We start from the raw sequence: 20,226 nt of genomic DNA, 5'->3' as shown, positions 1-20,226 counted from the left end.
CCACTACACAAACCCACCTGACCACTACACAAACCTACCTGACTATTACACTGACCACTAAACAGACCTACCTGTTTCCTGCACTAACCTACCTGATCAGTATACTGACACCTACAGAGACCTATCTGACCACTACAGAGACCTACCTGATTCCTACACTAACCTACCTGATTACTATACTGACACCTACACTGAACTACCTCACCACTACACAGACCTACCTGACCACTACACTGACCAACCTTGATCACTACACTGACCTACCTAATTACTATACTGACAATTACACAAACCTACCTGACCACTACACAGACCTACCTGACCACTACCCTGACCACGACACTGACCTACCTGTTCCCTGCACTAACTTACACTTACCCCTATACACTGACCCCCCACACTGACCCCCCTTACACTGACCCCCCTACACTGACCCGCCCTACACTAACACCCCCCTTCACTGAACACTTACACTGACCCCCCCTACATTGACACCTACACTGACCCCTTCACTAACCCCCCCACATTGACACCTACACTGACCCCTTCACTGACCCCCCCCCACATTGACACCTACACTGACCCCCCCTTCACTGACACCTACACTGACTCCCCTACGCTGACACCTACACTGATCCCCCTACACTGACACCTACACTGACCCCCCTTCCCTGACACCTACACTGACCCCTTCATTGACACCTACACTGACCCCATCACTGACACCTACACTGACCCCCCTACACCGACCCCTCCTACACTGCCCCCCCCCCCCCCCCAGCAGGCATGGTACAGGAGAATGCAGGGCTGTGGGCATGGTAATGGTACAGGAGAATGCAGAGCTACAGGCATGGTACAAGAGAATGCAGGGCTGCGGACATGGTACAGAAGAAATCAGGGCTGCAGGCATGGTACAGGAGAATGCAGGGCTGCGGGCATTGTACAGAAGAATGCAGGGCTGTGGGTATGGTACAGGAGAATGCAGGGCTGCGGGCATGGTACAGGAGAATGCAGGGCTGCGGGCATGGTACACGAGAATGCAGGGCTGCGGGCATGGCACAGGAGAATGCAGGGCTGTGAGCATTGTACAGGAGAATGCAGGCCTGCGGGCATTGTACAAGAGAATGCAGGGCTGCGAGCATGGTGCAGGAGAATGGAGGGCTGCGGGCATTTTACAGGAGAATGCAGGGCTGCGGGCATTGTACAGGGGAATGCAGGGCTGCAGGCATTTTACAGGAGAATGCAGGGCTGCGGGAATTGTACAGGGAAATGCAAGGCTGCGGGCTGGGTACAGGAGAATGCAGGGCGGCGGGCATGGTACAGGAGAATGCAGGGCTGCGGGCATGGTACAGGAGACTGCAGGGCTGCAGGCATTGTACAGGAGAATGCAGGGCTGCGGGCATTGTACAGGAGAATGCAGGGCTGCGGGCATGGTACAGGAGAATGCAGGGCTGCAGGCATTTTACAGGAGAATGCAGGGCTGCAGGCATTGTACAGGGGAATGCAGGGCTGCGGGCCGGGTACCGGAGACTGCAGGGCGGCGGGCATGGTACAGGAGAATGCAGGGCTGCGGGCATGGTACCGGAGAATGCAGGGCTGCAGGCATTGTACAGGAGAATTCAGGGCTGCGGGCATTGTACAGGAGAATGCAGGGCTGCGGGTATGGTACAAGAGGATGCAGGGCTGCGGGCATTTTACAGGAGAATGCAGGGCTGCGGGCATTTTACAGGAGAATGCAGGGCTGCGGGCATTGTACAGGAGAGTGCAGGGCTGGGGGCATGGTACAGGAAAATGCAGGACTGCGGGCATGGTACAGGAGAATGCCGGCTGCAGACATGGTGCAGGAGAATGCAGGGCTGCAGGCATGGTACAGGAGAATGCAGGGCTGCGGGCATGGTGCAGGAGAATACAGGGCTGCAGGCATTTTACAGGAGAATGCAGGGCTGCGGGCATTGTACAGGAGAATGCAGGGCTGCGGGTATTGTACAGGAGAATGCAGGGCTGCGGGCATTGTACAGGAGAATGCAGGGCTGCGGGCATGGTGCAGGAGAATGCAGGGCTGTGGGCATTTTACAGGAGAATGCAGGACTGCGGGCATTTTACAGGAGAATGCAGGGCTGCGGGCATTGTACAGGAGAATGCAGGGCTGCGGGCATGGTGCACTAGAATGCAGGGCTGTGGGCATTGTACAGGAGAATGCAGGGCTGCGGGCATGGTGCAGGAGAATGCAGGGCTGCAGGTATGGTGCAGGAGAATGCAGGGCTGTGGGCATGGTATAGTAGAATGCAGGGCTGCGGGCATTTTACAGGCGAATGCAGGGCTGTGGGCATTTTACAGGAGAATGCAGGGCTGTGGGCATGGTCCAAGAGAATGGAGGGCTGTGGGCATGGTGCAGTAGAATGCAGGGCTGCAGGCACAGTGCAGTAGAATGCAGGGCTGCGAGCATGGTACAGGAGAATGCAGGGCTGCGGGCATAATACAGGAGATGCAGTGCTGCGGGGATGGTACAGGTGTACCATCCCCGCAGCACTGCATCCTTTGTAGTATGTTGGCAGCCCCGCATAATAGCAGGTAGTGCGGCTTTGAAGGAGTCTCACACTCACCTGTTCCTGAGCACCATAAATTAAAAAATGGCGCCGCCGCCGCTCGGGAAAGCTTGTATATGTTAGGCTATTACCGGGTGGCGGGGCATGCGCAGTGACATGTTGGCGCCGGGTGGCGCCATTTTTAAATTTAAGTCGTCTCAGTGTTCCATTAAAAGGCACCCTTAACTAGTGACACTGGCGGGGTCGCGGGATTCGCCCCCCGGATTTTGCACCCCCTACGTTACGCCAGTGAGTGTGTGATCAAGCCAGTTTCACTCATTTTAAGGACTATAAAGCCACAATTGAAGAATTCCTGCAGCAGTCACTTTCTATTATTATACTATGTCCCCTAAAGTAACCTTGTCTCTAAAAAAATAAATAAAATAAAAAAACATCCTGTAAAGTAAGAGAAATGACACTTACCACTCCCTCAGTCATTGATGTCAAGCTTTACATTGTATCAGCCAAATAATCCTCAGCATTTCCTCAACCTTTCTTGCTGCTGCATGCTGTGACTTCACAATGGTCACCACATGACTATTGTGTCTCTGCAGAGCTATTGTGGCCAAGTATGGAGCCACAGCCTGCAGCAGGGGAAGCAGACTTCCAACATTTTTATTTCTGTTTTTACATGTTGGCTTTTTTTTTTCAGATATTTTTTTATTTATTAAGCAACAGAGTTATTTTAGTGTTTATGCACTTAATTTAGCATGGAAGCTATGCATGTTTTTTAGCATAAATATTTGTAAAGGACTACTGTACATGTGCGATGTCTCTGATATTTTTATAATAACAGGAAATAACAGCAAAATAATAATTGTGATAAAAAATAATACAGAAACTGTAAAAAAATTACACTTGTCTATGCTGTGTTACTTCATAAAGCTTCTTCTTTTGAATAGGGGAAGATAGCAAGCAAAGAGGGAAGAAAGAAAATAGAGGAGAAGTAGTAACAAAGTGCAAGACACGTAAGTGAGAATTTTACAGCAGATATAAACTCTAACAGATAATGTTTTATTTTCTTAAGCACTGCATATAAAATAGCCATGTTTTTTTTTTTTTTTATTTATTTATTTTAATTATTTATTTTTTATTTAGAAAATAATGTTTTTCTATTTATTATTATTATTATTTGTTTTTGTTTTTTGTTTTTTATCCTTTTTTCACTAATGATCCCTTCTAGATTCTTTGTATTCACTTCCTGTCTGCATTCATGTAACCCAGTGGCAGCTGCATAAAATTGCTCAAGGACAGACTTTCTAATTGTGACAATGGAGGAACTTGCCAAACAAAGGAGCACCAAGTGCATATGGGGTGGGGTGATTTCTCTTAGGAGGGGAACTCTTAGTAAAAGCAGCATATATTACACATTGTTATGCACACCGTTAACCCTTTGATTTCCCCTAAATGATATCACAGTCCCACTTAAAGTCACTAATCACATTACTAGTATTAAAAAAAAAAGAAATAATAAATGAACATTCCAGTATATATATATATATATATATATATTTATATATATATATATATATATATATATATATATAAAACTATTTGCAGATGCTATAACTTTCACTCAAACCGATCAATATACACTTATTGGGATTTTTTTGTACCATAGACATGTAGCAGAATGCATTTTGGCCTAAATTTGTGTAGAAATCTGATTTTTTTTTTATTAGATATGTTTTAAAACAGAAGGCAAAAATAATGTTTTTTATTTTCAAAATTAAATAAGAAAAAACACAGTGTTGATCAAATACCACCAAAAGAAAGCTCTATTTGTATAAAAAAAATGATATGAATTTCATTTGGGTACAGTGTTGCATGACCGCATAATTGCCAGTGAATGATTTTTTTTTTTTTTGCCTCAGTATTTTTTTTTTACCTAAAGTGATCAAATGTTGGGTCCTAAAGTACAACTTTTAGCATTTGGATTAAATAAAGTGTCCAAAGCTATCCACATAAAATCTTCTCTCTTTGCCATTCCACCCAAGGTCCGCCTATTTTTTAAAAAAAGTTGTTGAGGATTCAAGGTTGGGAAACCACCATCTTTCCACCTTTGCAGTGGGATTCAAGAGTTATTCTAATAGCAAATTAGCATTGCAATTCATGAACTGCAGAACTCTGGGAGATTTACAAAGTCCAGTTACAATGATACCAAAGTTCTATATTTCATTTATTCAGTAGGATTCTGTGTTCAGAAGTGCTCATTATCTTAAAATAGTTGCCTATCACAATCATCAAAAATTATTGTTTTCCCTTCACTGAAATAATAGTATTGTAAACCCTTACTTTGCAAAACAACCTATTAAAAATAAAAATAAACATGATAAATACCCCTTTCTGTTTCTTTTTTAATGTGTGATCACATAACCCCTGTTCTTAGCTGCATAAGGGGCTTGAAGAGTTGGGGTGGAGAAACAGCAGAATACTGATCTTCCCAGTGAATGGTTATGCCAGGGGAGGGGCGGAGGTTGGTGTTGCCTAGTCAGTTCAAGTATGATCATTGGAGGACAGTTAGTCTGTTATTCAAGCCCATCCAGAAAATTGACCATACCAGGAAGGATATGCTCATGCCTAGCATGGTCAGTTTCAAATAGAAAAGCAGAGGGCCTAGGAGGTTCACCAGGAATTTCTCACAAAGGAAGCAATACAAAGAGCACAGGATACCTTTTAACACAAGTATGTAGCCCATCTTTAGCTGTAAAGGTTCATGACAATTCCTGGTTAAGAAATATAGCAACATTGCTGCACAATTTAATAACGCTCAATATGCTTAAATTAAAGACATATAAAGCAGCTATAACACAAAAATACACTTAAAACAGTACCTTTAGATTTAAAATGATTGTATATGCACTATTTTTTGCATTAGTATAACAAACATGTTATTATCATCTGCTCTGTGTAATGGTTTTACACAGACCAGCAAAAATCCTCCTCTTTTTGGGTTCTCCCCCCCAAGAGTGCTCACCATAGCAAACTGCTTGCTATGGAGGAACTCGTGTGGGCTTGCTCCAGAGCCAGCTCTGGGTGTCCATTCCAGAGACACGCAGGGGGTGGCTCATCCCCATCCCTTGCTCCCTCCTCACTCATACAGCTGCTGCACCTGCAGGGCTCTAATGAGGAAAGTGGCAAGGTCTGCATCCCTTTAGACATTATTTCCCTTTGGGAATATCTCATCAAAATTACATTTTTGTTGCAGGGGATGCTCAAAATCTGACTTTTATCTTAGTGTAGACTTCTGGGAAAATCGGTAAGTCAATCACACAAGTGGGAAATTACTTTTCTGGGGGGGCGTTCTGTCCACCATCTGTGTACAGAATGCCTTCAGGTAGCCATAATGAATTGCATTTTACAGAAAATGACAGCGCAGGAGATTAAAAAGGAAAGGTCATTTTTGATAACATGCAATAACAATATGACTTGTGTAGCAAATGTATACACTATATTATTTTTTTTTATTTTTTTATTTTTTTCCCCACGAAAATGGAGTTACCCTTTAAGTCACAGTGTTTTAGAATCAGCTAATAAGTTTCAAATACACTCATCTACTCCAGAGGAAGTATGCCCGTGTGTCCTGTGCAGCTATCAAAGGAGAAAAGGCATCTGTAACCACAGTGTTGCCACATTGCTGGGGCACTCGTTCTCACAACTGCAGTCTTAAAAGTTAGCCCACTTTAAAAAAAAAAAACAGATCATGGCATGTCATGGATTTTACAAACTATGGTATATATATATATATTGGAATTTTTTTTATACTACCAATAGCGGAGATCAGCAACTTATAATGGGACTGTGATAGTGCGGTTGACAATCTGACACTAACTGGAACGGGGGGGGGGAGTAAATAACAGGCACTGACATCACCAGTGACACTAATACAGTGAGCAGCGCTAATAATATAACATCTAGGGGTTAAATATGTGCCTAAGAATGTTTACTGTCTGTAGTGTGTGCTGTTTTTACTAAGCAATGTGCCAGTTTTTACAGGGAGGAAAAAAGTGGTAAATCACTGCTAAAAGTGGAGAGCCCTGTGTTGTTTACCTACACAGGGCCCTCTTCTGTCATTCACTTAGTTGATCAGTGGGTCCTGGCCATAAATCATTGGGTGGGACCTGCTGATTGGCTTTGCTGCAGCGAATGGCAGCATGGCTGGGATGGCGGGCACACGCTAGCATGCCCCCTAGTTGGAAATATAAAATTGCGTACATGTATGTGATGCAGTGCTGGAGTATAACTGCGATGGGTGGTAAAAATGATCTGTCTACCAGGCTGCACGACCATCACTCCTTCAGAGTCTGTGTTTATTTGGCAAATTCAGTGTGCTTTTTTTATATTAGTTTGAGATCACTTCAAATTCATTGCAGGTGCAGTTGACCTGCATTTCACCAACTTCAGCTGATTTTGTACTATCATAGACTTAATAGACACACGTACCGATTGTCGGCCGTAAATATTCGGCCGACGACCGATCGGCCGATTGTAGGCTTGTTAGTATGATGCTTCCGACAGCCGACAGCGCATTTTCGGCCGAACAGAATCTGTCGTGCAGACTTTAAAATATTTGTTGGCCGTCACCAGATCGGCCGCTTGTTCGCCAGTCAGTACAGATTTCGGCCGACAGACAGCAGATTAGCAAGACTGGGCATGCTCAGAAAAGAAAAAAGACAAGGAAAGTTAACCATCACATGACATCACTTCTGCAGTCGGCTGTTGTTGGCCGACAAAATTCGTGTGCAGTCTTTTGCAGTTTTCAACAGACACGACAGCCCTGGACAAAAGACGGCCGATCGTTCGGCCGACGATCAGTACGTGTGTACGGGGCTTTAGAGAAGCCATTCTGAAACCTGTCTACAGTGCCCCATACCAACTAATTAGCACAAAAATAGCATTTAATGACCATAGAAGTCTTTTAACCACTTGCCGACCGCCGCAAGTAAATATACTGCGGCGGTCGGCCCCTCACAGGCAAAGTGACGTATATAAATGTCACTAGCCTGGGAGGGTCTGGGGAGCGAGCGCGCGCCGCCGCCGGCGCGCTCCCGCTCCCGCGCGGTCATGGACCCCCCCGCGCGTGTGACTGGCGGACCCGATATCCGCCGGTCACTCGGCAATCGGCGGGGGAGAGGGAGAAAGGCAGGCAGCTTGTGTAAACAAGCTGCCTGTCAGTTCTCCCTGTGTAGAAACCTTGATCATACGGTTCTACTATGTAGGACCGTTGATCAGTGTCCCTACACCTCAAGCCACAGCCAATCACAGTTAGAATCACGCCCCTAGGGACACACACAGCCCCTCTCACTCAAATAAAGTTAACCCCTTCACCGCCAGTGTATTTTTACAGTAACAGTGCATATGTATAGCACTGATTACTGTAGAAATGTCACTGGTAACCCCAAAAGTGTAAAAAATGTCAGTCAAGGGTCCGATCTGTCCGCCGCAATTTCGCAGTACCGCAAAAAATCGGAGATCGCCGCCATTACGCGTTAAAAAAAAAACAACAAAAATTACAGAAATCTTTCCCTTTGTTAGTAAACGCGATAACTTTTGCGCCAACCAATCAAAATACGCTTTTTGCGATTTTTTTTACCAAACATAGGTAGCATAAAACAAATTAGCCGAAAATGTTAAAAAATTTTGATTTTTACTTTTTTTTTTGGGGAATTTCATATAAAAAAATGTGAAAAATATTGTTATTTTTGCAAAATTGACGCTCTTTTTTTTGTTTATAGCGCGTGATCAAAAAATCGCACAGGTGATCAAATACCACCAAAAGAAAGTTCTGTTTGTGGGAAAAAAGGACGTCAAATTCGTTTAGGTACAGCGTCGCACGACCACGCAATTGTCCGTTAAAGTCACGCAGTGCCGAATCGCAAAATACCCCCTGGTATTTTAGCAGCCAATTCCTCCGGGGCTTAAGTGGTTAATAACAAAAACAAAATACAGATCAAACACAATTTGAGTTAAATTGGGTCCAAGGTCCATTGAAGGCACGTTAAGAAAAACTTTTTAGACCCGTAAAATAGACCTCCAGCCGCCCCACAATGCTCAGAGACAACTGCACAATTAGTCAAAGATACAACCATGACTAAAGAGCATGTTTATTGGCACTAAACCATTCAAAATTGGGCGCCAAACTGAAAATGTATCTAATTTACATTTTAAACCAGAATGACGCCTTCAATCTCACGTCAATTACAGTGAGGCCAGTCATAAAGAGTTCTTCAAACTGAAAGCGAATCTGTGCTTTCCTAATGGAACAGGTTCATATTAATTCCTGAAAGCGGAGTTCCACCCAAAAGGGGAAGCTCCGCTTATCTGCTTCGTCTTCCCCTCTGGTGCCACTTTTGGCACTTTCAGGGGGGAGTGGATACCTGTCAAACAAAGGTACCCACTCCCACTTCCATGTAGGGGTGCTGCAGTGACCTACGTCATTTGCGGACCCATCTCCCCACCCCCCACTGCCTTCTGGGAGATACACACAGGTCCCAGAAGACAGCGGGACCATTCAGAAAGCGCAGCCCGACACGTGCATGCACAGTAGGAAACAGGCTGTGTAGCCGCAAGGCTTCACTTCCTGTTTCCCTTAGTAAGCATGCCGGTGCCTGCACCTGGAACCAAGGAAAGGGTCAGCTTCGGGTGCTGACATTGCGGGCTCCCTGGACAGGTAAGCGTACTTATATTAAGAGTCAGCAGCTACAGTAACTTTAATTTTTTTTTAATACAGTTTGGAACTCCGCTTGAAGGAGTGAAGGAGGGGCAGTTAGTCATATGTTCCCAAATACACAACAGTACCAGCTTTTTGTCTTACACTTCCCTGCAAATTGAATGATGATGGAGTATAAGGAAGGTTAGTACAGCTGCAAGAAAAAGTATGTGAACCCTTTGGAATGATATGGATTTCTGCACAAATTGGTCATAAAATGTGATCTGATCATCATCTAAGTCACAACAATAGACAATCAGTCTGCTTAAACTAATAACACACAAAGAATGAAATGTTGCCATGTTTTTATTGAACACACCATGTAAACATTCACAGTGCAGGTGGAAAAAGTATGCGAACCCCTAGACTAATGACATCTCCAAGAGCTAATTGGAGTGAGATGTCAGCCAACTGGAGTCCAATCAATGAGAAGAGATTGGAGGTGTTGGTTACAGCTGCCCTGCCCTATAAAAAACACACACCAGTTCTGGGTTTGCTTTTCACAAGAAGCATTGCCTGATGTGAATGATGCCTCACACAAAAGAGCTCTCAGAAGACCTACGATTAAGAATTGTTGACTTGCATAAAGCTGGAAAGGGTTATAAAAGTATCTCCAAAAGCCTTGCTGTTCATCAGTCCATGGTAAGACAAATTGTCTATAAATGGAGAAAGTTCAGCACTGCTGCTACTCTCCCTAGGAGTGGCCATCCTGTAAAGATGACTGCAAGAGCACAGCGCAGACTGCTCAATGAGGTGAAGAAGAATCCTAGAGTGTCAGCTAAAGACTTGCAAAAGTAAAGTTGGCAAATGCTAACAACCCTCTTAGCGAATCTAAAATATGTAAAACACTAAACAAGAATGGATTTCATGGGAGGATACCACAGAGGAAGCCACTGCTGTCCAAACAAAACATTGCTGCAGGTTTGCACAAGAGCACCTGGATGTTACACAGCAGTACTGGCAAAATTTTCTGTGGACAGATGAAACCAAAGTTGAGTTGTTTGGAAGAAACACACAACACTTATGTGTGGCAAAAAAGAGGCACAGCACACCAACATCAAAACCTCATCCTAACTGTGAAGTATGGTGGTGGTGGCATCATGGTTTGGGGCTGCTTTGCTGCGTCAGGGCCTGGACGGAGTGCTATCATCGAAGGAAAAATGAATTCCCAAGTTCATCAAGACATTTTGCAGAAGAACTTAAGGCCATCTGTCTACCAGCTGAAGCTCAACAGAAGATGGGTGCTGCAACAGGAAAATGACCCAAAGCATAGAAGTAAATCAACAACAGAATAGCTTAAACAGAAGAAAATACGCCTTCTGAAGTGGCCCAGTCAGAGTCCTGACCTCAACCCGATTGAGATGCTGTGGCATGACCTCAAAAAAGCGATTCACACCAGACATCCTAAGAATATTGCTAAACTGAAACAGTTCTGTAAAGAGGAATGGTCAAGAATTACTCCTGACCGTTGTGCACGTCTGATCTGCAACTACAGGAAACGTTTGGTTGAAGTTAATGCTGCAAAAGGAGGTTCAACCAGTTATTAAATCTAAGGGTTCACATACTTTTTTCCGCCTGAACTGTGAATGTTTACATGGTGTGTTCAATAAAAACATGGCAACATTTCATTCTTTGTGTGTTATTAGTTTAAGCAGACTGTGATTGTCTATTGCTGTGACTTAGATGATGATGATCCGATCACATTTTGTGACCAATTTGTGCAGAAATCCATATCATTCCAAAGGGTTCACATACTTTTTCTTGCAGCTGTATATGCTGTATATAGGGCAATGTTTGTTTAAAATGATTCTAAATGCTCTCTCATTGGCTCACTGGCTGTGATTGACAGCAGCAGAAGCCAATGGTTGCCATGCACATCACTGTATTGAGATAGAGCTCAGGTAAGTATAAGGGGGGCTGCATCCAGCAGGTTTTTTGCCCTAATGAATAGAATGCTTTAGAACCACTTTAACCACTTGCCGACCAGACGCCACAGTTATACGGCGGCAGGGCAGCAGGTTCCTGCGAATCGCTGTACCTGTACGGTGGATCGCGGCAGTGATCCTGGGGGCGCGCACCCACTCGCCAGCGGGGAAGCCGAGGCATGGGGCCGCGATTGCCGCTGGGCACCCACTAATGCTCCCTCTGAAGAGAGAACGGTGGTCTGCTGTTGTAAACACAGCAGACCGTTATTCTCTCTGCTATCAACACAGAGCTCCTGTGTTCCTGCTATTTAGGAACACAGGTCTCTGTGTTGATATTACAAGCCCAACCCCCCCCCCCCCGCAGTTAGAAAACACCCCCTGGGCTCACATTTAACTCTTTGTTTGTCCCTGGGTGATCCCTGCCTTCCCCTTCCCTGCCAGTGTCATTATTACTGTAACAGTGCATATTTTTAGCACTGATTAATGTAGTAATGTCACTGGTCCCCCCCATAAGTGTCAAAAATGTCAGTTAGGGGTCCGATCTGCCTGCCACAATGTCACAGTCCCGCTAAAAAATTGCTGATCACCGCCAATACTAGTAAAAAAAAAAAAAAAGACATAAATCTTTCCCCTAGTTTGTAGACGCAATAACTTTTGCGCAAACCAATCAAAATACGCTTATTGGGATTTTTTTTTACCAAAAATATGTAGCAGAATACAAATTGGCCTAAAATGATGAAAACATTTGATTTTTAATTTTTTTGGGGAATGTTGTATAGTTGAAAGTGAAAAATATTGTTTTTTTTTTTTTTCAGAATTTTGCTTATAGCGCAAAAAATAAAAATCGCACAGGTGATCAAATGCCACCAAAATAAAGCTTTATGTGTGGGGAAAAAAAGGACATCAATTTTATTTGGGTACAATGTCATGTGACCGCGCAATTGTCCTTTAAAATAATGCAATGCCGTATTGCAAAAAATGGCCTGGTCATTAAGTGGAAAATCTTCCGGTCCAGAAGTGGTGAAAGAGGCTATTCAGAGGGACTCGACATCACCATACTATCCTGCCACTGAGTAGTTTTAGAGCAGCTCCAAGATGGATGGATAGGTCAGGGCTGTGTGGCTAGCTAGTAAAGAGCTGAACAGCTCAAAGTACTTCAGCTGTCTTAGCATTGCTTTGAAGCGGATTATTGATCAGATAAATGGAACCATGCCATATGGCATAATTCCAGGAGTTAAGGACTCTAATGCTTTTCTGGAGGAAAGTGACCAAATTATCTGGAGGATACGTAGCAAAGCTGCATGAATTTTAAAATTAAAAACAATTTATCTATCTCAATCATCTGTAGAACACTGAGCTACATCTTCACATATTTTGACTTACATCAAGTCACCAGTTAAATATACTGATAATTTATTAGTCAAAACCATTCACCTACTGGAAGATGCATATATTTAGGTTATATATATATAATATATAATAGGTTCAGGTAAGTTCATCACTGAAACTGTTCCGCAGAAGCTTGATGTGTTTATTAGGTTGGCTATATTCAAATACTACTGAATCACACAAAAAGCGATTAAAAAAACCACACACTATTAGTTCATTAAGAATTCACCACTTTTATGATTCCCTTCATTATTGCATTTCTAAACACTGGTAAGATTGTACTCTCACTGACATAATAGTTCAGGTCCAAGCACATTGAAGTGCAGCAACAGCGCACATTTTGCCAGATAACAAAGCTCTGAAAAGCTAAGTGGCCTAACACTATTTTAATATAATGATTTTTAAAAATAATAATAACATAACTGAAATTTCAATCTCTGGGTCGATGGTTTTTATAACAAGTTATGAGTGTCTTCCCACCACTGTTGCTCCACCTAACTTTTATTTATACGCTAACAAGGATTTTGATTAGTGATCGACCGATATCGTTATTTTTAATGCCGATACCGATATTTTGGTCATCGGATATCGGTATCGGACGATATTTTCGGACATGTAAAAATTTTTTTATTTTTATTTTATTTTTATTTTTTTACCAGGTACTCCTTGTGGAGGGATCTAGGGGTCTAAAAGACCCCAAACCCCTCCTCGGCACTGAAAAGCATTCAAAACGCCCGGAAGTGATGTCAACACTTATGAATTTTTTACATGGAGACCCAATCAGAGCCGAATGTGGCTTTGATAGGGTCTTCTGTTCGGCGGCCGTGCAGGTAAGATGCCCGGGTCTCCCGGTGGGACGGGAGACCCAGGCAAGCCACGGAAGGTGGCGGGAGGGGGGGCAGGTACGTCCCCTCCCGCTCCTTGTATTGACAGCCGAGCGGCTTCTCAGCCGCATTGTTTGTCATTACAAGACAGCCGACCGTCGGCTACGGATGCCGCTACTGGGGCGATGTCTCTAGCCTCAGGCATCACTCCGGTACAGAACTTTCCCGAAATATCAGCAATATCGTCAACCTCAGGGGCCGATTCCAATATATCGTGGAATGTGCATATCGGCCCCCAATATATCAGTGGTGCCGATAATCGGTTGATCCCTAATTTTGATAAGATGAAAAGTGGATCTTCACTGCATCTGAGCGCTACAAACCAAAAATGCTGTTTAATTTATTTTTAATATTCAATGTAAACTCTTCCATCCATTCATGTCTCCATGCTGTATTTTGGTGGGAAATCTCTTTGAAAAACACCCCCTAGCACAGTGATGGCGAACCTTGGCACCCCAGATGTTTTGGAACTACATTTCCAATGTTGCTCATGCACTCTGCAGTGTAGTTGAGCATAATGAGAAATGTAGTTCCAAAATATCTGGAGTGCCAAGGTTCACCATCACTGCCCTAGCATTTCTGGCTGTCTTAAGTAAGGGCAAATGATTAATGTAGCATTTATTTCCTGCCCTTAGTATGCATGCAGGAAGGGTGTGCTTAGCTGAGAAAACCCCTCCTCCTCTGCTCCCCTCCTGAAGACTCCTGGGATGTATGACATCATTTGCCTGGGCAGGAAACCAGGAAGTAAATGAAGAAATGTAAAAAAAAATTTTTTAAAACAAGTAAATATTATATACTTTCCTATATATTTACTAATTCTAGCAGCATGAGGATTAAAAATATTAAATGCTGATTGGGCGAACAAAGTTCCACTTCAGGTAAGCTCTGTTATATATCGTTTCTGAGTTTAGATTTACTGTAAATGTATTGGAACAAAAGACCTGAAAAATATCACAAATGTGAGTGCTATCTTAATAACTCGAAAGGCTGCGGTGCTTTGGACCTGTACCTTAGGTTTTTCCTCATATAAAGCTGGGCAGAGCATTTATGTATGCAATGGAATACTTGTTATAATATACAGCTTTTCAAGCTATACTCAAAGAAGGTATAAAAGACACAAATGAATACAGCTTTGTAATCATTAATATATTACTAAATGTATTTCTTAACCACTTAAGGACCAAGCCCATTTTTGACACATGTTGTTTACAAGTTAAAATCTTTTTTTTTTTTGCTACTACTTGAAAACTACTTAGAACCCCCAAACATTATATATATATATATATATATATATATATATATATATATATATATATTTATTTTTAGCAAAGACTCTGGAGAATAAAATGGCGGTCATTGCAATATTTTTTGTCACGCTGTATTTGCGCAGCGGCCTTTCAAAGCCATTCATTTTTAAAAATTACATTTCGCTGCATTTAAAAAAAATAAAATAAACAGTAAAGTTAGCCCATTTTTTTTGTATATTGGGAAAGATGATGTCCCGTCGAGTAAATAGATACCCAACATGTTATGGTTAAAAATTGCACGCACCCGTCAATAAAAATCTCCATAGGCGACGATTCAAATTTTTTTTAACGGTTACCAGTTTAGAGTTAGAGAGTAGCTCTTTTTTAAAATGATTGCACTCGCTCTGGCGATCGCAGCAATACCTCACATGTTTGGTTTGAACAGCGATTTAATTTGCGGGCGCAACTTCTGTTTTCTTTCTTGCGCAAGCTCACGGCGACCGGGGCGGTTAAACATTTTTTTTTCCTATTTATTTTATACATTTTTTTAATTTTAGGTTTTTAAAAAAAAGAAAAAAATCTAATCTCTTTTATTGCTGTCACAATCAATGTAAACTGCTGTGACAGTAATAGGCAGTGACAGGTACTCTTTATGAAGGGATCGGGGGTCTAAAAGACCCTAGACCACTCCACTGCACTTCAATGTATTCAAAATGCCGAAAACAGTGGCACGGGAGACCCGGGCAGAGCCGCAGAAGGCGGTGGGGGGCGTCCCCTCCCGCTCGCTTGGGTAACAATTGAGCCGCATCGGTCATTACTGCCTGAAAGCCGACCGACGGCTCTAAAAAATGGTACTGGGATGATGCCTCTAGCTACAGGCATCACCCCGGTACAACCACTTATTGCAGCCGACGAAGGTCTATGTCGATTTGTGGTAAGTGGTTAAATGAAAGCAGTGTCTGTACCTGAATTTGATCTTTAATCAGCCTCTTTAAGTCCCTGTACAGCATAGCTCAGACTGGGGAGGGGAGAAACAGCCCATGTATGCATTTCACTTCTATAGTTAGCTGTTTGCCTGACGTTTATCTTTAAATATACTTTTTTTTTAATTGTATACAGTTGTAAAACAAAGTCTGATACCAAATGTTTTTAATATTGAAGAGTTTATCACATCCTCACTCTTCCCTTAATTGTCCTTAGGGTCCTTTCACACAGAGCGGACCATATTTTCCTCCGCTCTGGCACTTTTTTTCATTTTTACGGACACGGATGACACTTGTGTCATCCGGTCCGTATGTTCGCATATCATCCCATCCGTTTGCGGATGATAAATGGAGATAATGTATGTCAATGGGATTGCGGATGTCAGCGGATGACACCGCTGACATACATTTTTGCGTCAGTTCCGTTTTTTTTAAACGGAAGAAAATTAGGGTTCTCTTCCGTTACAAAAAACGGAACTGATCGGAAAGGACGCAAATCGGTTGTCAGCGGATGACATCCGCAATCCCATTGACATGCATTATGTCCGTTTTTCATCCGCAAAAAAATGGGATGAAAAACGGACATACGGACCACCCGTGTGAAAGGACCCTTACTTGTATTACAGATTACTTGTACCCCAGGTTAGAAAGGGAATCTGAAAGTCCACAGCTACTCTTAAGCTGCTCATAGACGGTTCAAACGACTTGAACCATGTATGGACAGGCTGAATGTACCCAAGTTGATCAATCCATCAACATGGGTAAAACCAGCCTGCTGAATTTTACATTCAATTATTGCTAGCGGGTCCTATAGCTGCTAGCATTAATCACTGTGTTCTCCCGGCGGTGACAGCTTAGCCCCGCACCCTAACTGGTAGGGGATTGCAATGATTCGGCTACTGGGATTCCCCTGTCAACACTGTCTGTGGTTTCAGGAAATACATTTGCTCCAACTATGGCTGGCCTTACTAACAGATAAAAAAATATTTTATTGTCCATAACTTTAATGACAGCCTTGACTATGAACTAGATGATGCTTAAGTAATTTGATATTACTGTAAGGTAGAATAAAGTGGATGTAAACCCCATTCATAAAATTTGACCTGGGCACATATATCTGTAGTGTTTACCTATCTCTCTCCTAAGCCCTAAGTCCTGTGTCTTTCTGCTGCTCTGTTCCTCTGTTATCAGCAATGATAACTTCTGAAAAGTTCTCCAATGCAGGAGATAAAAGCAGCTGGAAATTTGTGTCTGGGTTGGTGCATAGAGATAAATGAGCCGAGAGCTGGTCTATTCACAGCTCCCCATGTTTCTTCCTTCCTCTGCCTATGTAAAGACGAGGGGGGTCCTCCAATCAGCTCACACACAGTGTATGCCAAGACTCCACACCCAGTGCTGGAACAGGGAGAAAAAATTCTAACGCGATGTTCATTTTCTAACCAGTGTCGAAAGCTGGAGAGCTGAAGACAGCAGATATACAAATAACATGTAGGGAGATTTGTTTCATCTCTGTGCATCATCTGACGCTGGTCACTTCACTGGGTATAGGAGAGGGTTTACATTCACTTTAAGAGGCAGAATAAGGTCAAATGCAATTTCCAGTTGCTGCATCCTGTATATGCATATAATAACATGCACTACCATGAATATGTTCGTATGTGTTTATATTGTAATATTATGACAGCCTTCTGCCAAGCCTGGCCATGTATATATATATATATATATATATATATATATATACACAATGTACACAACACAATAGCACAATGACCTCATATATTGGATGAAGAAAGTGTTTCAGTATATACACAACATCATTCCTGTGCCTTGAAAATGAACAGATGCAAAACCTGCAAGCCATCAGTCAACAACAACAGAGTTTCTTTGCCATGACTTGCACTTGTATAGCTCATATCAAATCCTTATCCGCTCAATTAATTATTATTTAAAAGATGTGCAGATAGAAATACTCTTGCACAGATTTGGCAAAATACCAACTTTTACCCGTTATACATTGTTATAATGTAACAGGCTGCTAGTACTTCTCAAGCACTGTTGCCCAGGACTCTGACAGTTATTATTATTAATAATAATAATAAACAGGATTTATATAGCACCAACAGTTTGCGCAGCACTTTACAATATAAAGGGAGTCAGTATGGCAACAAAAGGTACAATTCAATACAAGAGGATTAGGAGGGTCCTGCTCTTTGGAGCTTACAATCTAATATAAAAAGTTTTTTTTGCACCTCTGCATCACCTTAAAACTTCTGTAAATGGGCTTAGTTGTGTCTGTTTTTTTATCCTCCCTATTCAAGTCAGTGTGATTGAGAAATCCACTCAATGCAACTTAAAACAATTCAGAACTGGCATGATGCAGGACAGCTACATCAAGGCAAGTCGCAACAACTCAGAAGCAAATCAAAGCAAGTAGTATCTTTATGGCCGGAATACACGAGTAGAATATCGCCCAATCATTCGACCACCGACTTATGAAAAAGTGTTCTTCGGTTGAAAACGTTGCCAACATACATGGGCCGAATATCGCCCGACCGTTGACCACCGACCATCGAAACAGTGTTCAGCGTGATGATGTTCTACAGATTTCAAATGAACGACCTTAACACCAATGTATAGAATATCGTTCATTCGCAAACGAGACGACAAAATTTTTCGTTTTTTTCAAACGGCGTTTTCCGTTCACAATATCGATATCGCTCATTAATGGCTGGGCATTAACGAGTAGAATATCGGCTGATCGTTCGCTGAACGGAAATTTTCGGCCGATTTTCTTATCGTGTATTCCGGCCATAACTCATAATGTATTTGACTTGTTTCTAATTCCTGTCTAAATCAACTTTTAGAACAGTCAACCCTTTAACTGCATCTAAAGCCTAAAGTGAGTTCTGTACCATTAGCTGTACCAAAAATCCGGCACATTGTGGTTTAGATATAGTTTTGTAAATCTTCTACAGGGGTAAATGGTGCTTCTGCTTTGTCTTAACATGGTACAATGTGATTTTAAAATCTATTACATTTATATATAATTGTACAGAAATCTTTGCAATTGTGCAAGATCCAATGTATGCATAAAATTGGATGAGGCTTTACAAAACAGATTGGATAAGCTGGAAATATCTGAGAAGAATATTAAGCTGGTGGCATGTCCTATTAATTCTTACACTATATTTTCTCACATTCTTTAATACATTTTCCATTTTGTACAATGGAATCTACACTTTGCAGATTGCATGCTTAGACCACCTAAAAACTACCTTGGCTTGGCATTAACTTCCTATTTCAGTCTCCCAAGTTGCTGGTCCGAGGTGTTAGCACACAATTTGGAAAACAGGCATGGAATACATTGTAGAAAGTTATTGTATAGAACTATTTAAAATTAACGATACTCAACCTGTGTTGTAACTTCAAGAATTTATCTATTTCATAACTAAGCCTAGGGCTATGCAAACAAGTCAATCTATTACCTACTAAGAGATTTAACTACTTGTTGCCTATCATCTACATTCGATTTTAATGTGTTTTAATATAAGGATAAGGATTATTGAATAAGGAAACACTTGCATTTATAAATGTAAAGGCTTTTAGGTATGCTCCATAAAAAATGACCATACATCATAAAACATATATTGTAAAATATAACATGTATACACAGTTTAGGTAAAGTACTCATATTACAGACTCACCCATAAAACGTCCCCTCCTTGTGAAGTGCTTACCGCATACTATTCTTAGTGATAAAAGTGGAAGTCAAGTCGATAAAGTTATGTCTGTGCTCACTGCTCAGCAGCAGATGTGAGCTTTTCTCTTCTGGCGAATAAATAGCATGCCTTTTATGTGCACCACCCCGCTGAGCACACACACACACACACACACACACAATTCCTGGCTAGAAACTGCAGATCTAACTTCTACACTCAATATTTCAATAGCATCTCTACTTTTCATGAGCAGCCTTACTAAAACCCCCAGAGGCACTGTAACCTGATAAACATAAAGTGGTTTTAAACCAAAAAGCAAACATGAATTATATCGCCAGTTCTTGGATGTCATGGCTTAGTGTCCTTTTTTTGCCTTTTTTCTATTTTCATCTGGTGATCCATTCAGCAAGTCTGTTTTTTTTTTTTTACACTGCTCAAAAAAATTAAAGGAACACTTTTAACCAGAGTATAGCATCAAGTCAAATAAACTCCTGGGATATTGATCTGGTCAGTTAAGTAGCAGAGGGGGTTGTTAATCAGTTCCAGCTGCTTTAGTGTTAATGAAATTAAGAATAGGTGCGCTAGATGGGCAACATTGAGACGACCTCCAAAACATGAATGGTTTTACAGGTGGAGACCACTGACATTTATTTTCCCTACTCATCTTTTCTGACTGTTTTTCAGTAGTTTTGCATTTGGCTAGGGTCAGTGTCACTACTAATAGCATGAGGCGATACCTGGACCCTATAGAGGTTGCACAGGCATTCCAACTCCTCCAGGATGAC

General features: G+C 42.1%; 1 protein-coding gene across 1 annotated transcript in view; it reads right to left on the bottom strand.

Annotated features, from left to right (window-relative positions):
* The window catches only part of CYSLTR1 (cysteinyl leukotriene receptor 1), a 112,521-nt gene extending 92,860 nt beyond the window's left edge, over positions 1 to 19,661 (bottom strand). The window contains exon 1 of the mRNA XM_082262686.1: positions 19,423 to 19,661. The gene's annotated coding sequence lies outside the window, so the exon portion shown is untranslated. The remainder of the gene's footprint in view (positions 1 to 19,422) is intronic.
* Between the last annotated feature and the right edge of the window lie 565 nt (positions 19,662 to 20,226).

This window comes from Pelophylax lessonae (assembly GCF_965119305.1).
Source record: "Pelophylax lessonae genome assembly, chromosome: 7".
In the NCBI taxonomy this organism is placed as follows: Eukaryota; Metazoa; Chordata; class Amphibia; order Anura; family Ranidae; genus Pelophylax; species Pelophylax lessonae.
Note: the sequence above shows the minus strand (reverse complement) of the source record. Positions and strands in the feature narration are given on the sequence as shown.